Source organism: Lactuca sativa, chromosome 1 (assembly GCF_002870075.4).
Source record: "Lactuca sativa cultivar Salinas chromosome 1, Lsat_Salinas_v11, whole genome shotgun sequence".
Lineage (NCBI taxonomy): Eukaryota > Viridiplantae > Streptophyta > Magnoliopsida > Asterales > Asteraceae > Lactuca > Lactuca sativa.
In genome coordinates, this window is record NC_056623.2 from 90,868,837 (window position 1) to 90,871,713 (window position 2,877).

Genomic DNA, 2,877 nt, shown 5'->3' on the forward strand with positions numbered 1-2,877 from the left:
CTTCAAATGTAACTCAACATATGTTTAATATATATGAAGAGATTCCTTTGTGTGTAAATTCTTTGACTACCACTCAGATTCATAAGTTTATCTATCACTATGCAAACTTTTATTATGAGTCAAGCTCTAAACCTTAGGTAGGCCAGTCGAATTTATAAATAGATGAAAATAACAAATTTATTAAAACACAACTTCCAATCATCAAAAACTTATGTTCTTTATTCTATTTCTTTAGCAGCACGATGTCACCCCGTAGATCTACACGTCGTGTCAACAACGCAACACCTCCACCGCCACCCCCTCCATTGACGGAAAATTCCACATTGATAGTTGCTGTAACTGCTGCAGTGACAGCAGCAATGGCACAGATGAGTAATAATAGGTCTGCAGGAGGAGTAAATAGCTCTACGAATGGCCAACGTCAAGGTCGTTCAGGGGATTGCACCTTCAAGGACTTCACCAATAGCAAGCCTATGACTTTTAACGGATCCGGAGGGATAATGGTTCTATCACAATGGATAGAGAAAACAAAAGTGGTTTTCGAGCTCTGAATGTTGCAGTAGCTGCGGCAGTGGCAACTGCCATGTCACAATATTACTCTACTGATGCCAGTAGAGGTGGAACCCCTGTTAACTCTACTCAAGGTGAACTCCTTGTGCGCTCGAGATAGTGCTCCTACAAGGACTTCACTAACTGTAAGCCAAAACCCTTCAAAGGGACTGGCAGAGTCATTTCCCTCTCGGAATGGTTCGAGAAGACGGAGTCGGTCTTCAAGATTTGCTCCTGCCCTGCCGCAAGTAAGGTCAAGTTTGCCGCTTGCACCTTTGAGGAGAAAGCCCTGACATGGTGGAACGGCCATGTCAAGTCACTCACTCTTTTAGTGGCTAACGACATGGGCTGGGAAACTCTGAAAGACCTCATGATCGAGGAATACTGCCCGAGGGGCGAAATCCAGAAGTTGGAACAGGAGTTGTGGAGCCTAACCATGAAGGGCTCCGACATAGTTTCTTATACCACCAGATTTAGCGAACTAGTGGCCCTCTGTCCCAACATGGTTCCCACAGAGGGAAAGAAGATAGAGAGGTATATCCGGGGTCTGTTGCCTCCGGTTTAGGAGAATGTGTTAGCTTCAAACCCCACTACCTTCGACAGTGCCAAGCGATTGGCACAACGTCTCATTGACCATGGGGTCCGTACCCCGTCTGCAACAACAACCCTATCCATTCCTGAACCTTCCAAACCCGCTGACAACAAGCAGAAGTTCTGGGATGACAAGAAAAAGAAGAAAGTTGGGAAGAAGTAGCAGGTTGCGGCGGTTCATGCCGCGATAGCACCTGCCGCTGCTGCTCCGGTGAAGCAGTACGCTGGAAATTTGCCTAAGTGCAACAAGTGCAGCTTCCACCACAATGGACCCTACCGAGAGTTGCAGTGATCCAACTGCAACAAGAAGGGACACACTGTCTGCTTCTGTAAATCCCCAGCAAGGCCAATCAACCAGGTCCCTGGTACTAGCGTCACTTAGTCATGCTATGGATATGGCAAAGTAGGCCACTATAAAAGGGATTGCCCAATGGCAAGAAATGCTGGTGGAGCGGGAACAGTTCTGGCTATAGGCCACGGGGAAGCAGTTGCTGGCCCTACGGTGGTGACTGGTATGTTTCTCCTTGAAAACTCTTATGCATGCATACTATTTGATAGCAGAGCGGAGAGAAGTTTCGTAAATCATAAATTTGCACGCCTATTTAAACAACAACCATGCACACTTAAGGAACCATTCACTGTAGAAATGGCTAATGGGAAGACTGAGAGCACTAGTAGCATATACATAGGATGTACTCTAACTCTAGATAGTCATTCATTTCCTATCGACCTCATGCCGGTTTCGATTAAAAGTTTCGACATCATCATCGGCATGGATTGGTTGAGTCTTCATCGTGCCAACATCATGTGTTACGAAAAGGTTGTATGCCTTAATCTTCCGTCTAACGAAACTCTTATTATCTACGGCGACAAACCTGACACTAGCCTTAGCATCATCTCAAGTATTCAAGCTCAAAAGTACCTACGTAAGGAATATCGTGCATTCCTTGCACACATAGTTGAATGCTCAAAAGTACCTACGTGAGACTTTGAATGCTCACGATGTGAGAACGGACTGATGACCAAAACCCTAATATTTTAGGTATTTAATGGAATGAGAGGGCTAGGGAATCCTTAGCCTCCCTCCTCTCTTGCCTCCTAGAAACCCTAATCTCGACCCACTTGAAGTCCTTAGCCATTTTTGTGATCTTTGAAACATCTTTTCGTGGTTTTTTTTGACTCATCGAAGACTTGAAGTGGAAGAAGACCTTGGTGGAGCAACCTCTTGGCATTCCAGCTTCAACCTTACCTTTTCTTGAGCTTTTGGACCATTGTAAGTCATAAAGCTCTGGCCTTTTTACCTCTTGCATGCTAGATCTAAGTTTTAAGCTCTTTTTGCATGATTGTGATGGATTGCACGCATGGGATCCATAAATTTGGCAACTTTATGGATCATTGAGTCATTCTCTATTATATAGTCTTTGGGTCTGAGTTTTGGTATAGTTTGAGACCATAAGCATGAGTCTAGATCTAATTTTTCCCTCTTTTGAACTAGTGGATGTTTGAGCCATGCATTATACATGCATGACTAAAAAGCTACGATTTTTTTATCATCCTTTGGGTAAGGGAATACTCTCTATAAAGCCCCAAGTTATGGTTGTAAGGAATAAGTGCTTAATGCTCAAAGGTGGTCAGTGCAATGCTCACGATGTGAGGATTAAGCCTGTCATGTCATGAGGATGCTTGCCATCCTGACTGTTTTTTCCAGATTAGGTCATATCGTGATTTAGGAAATGG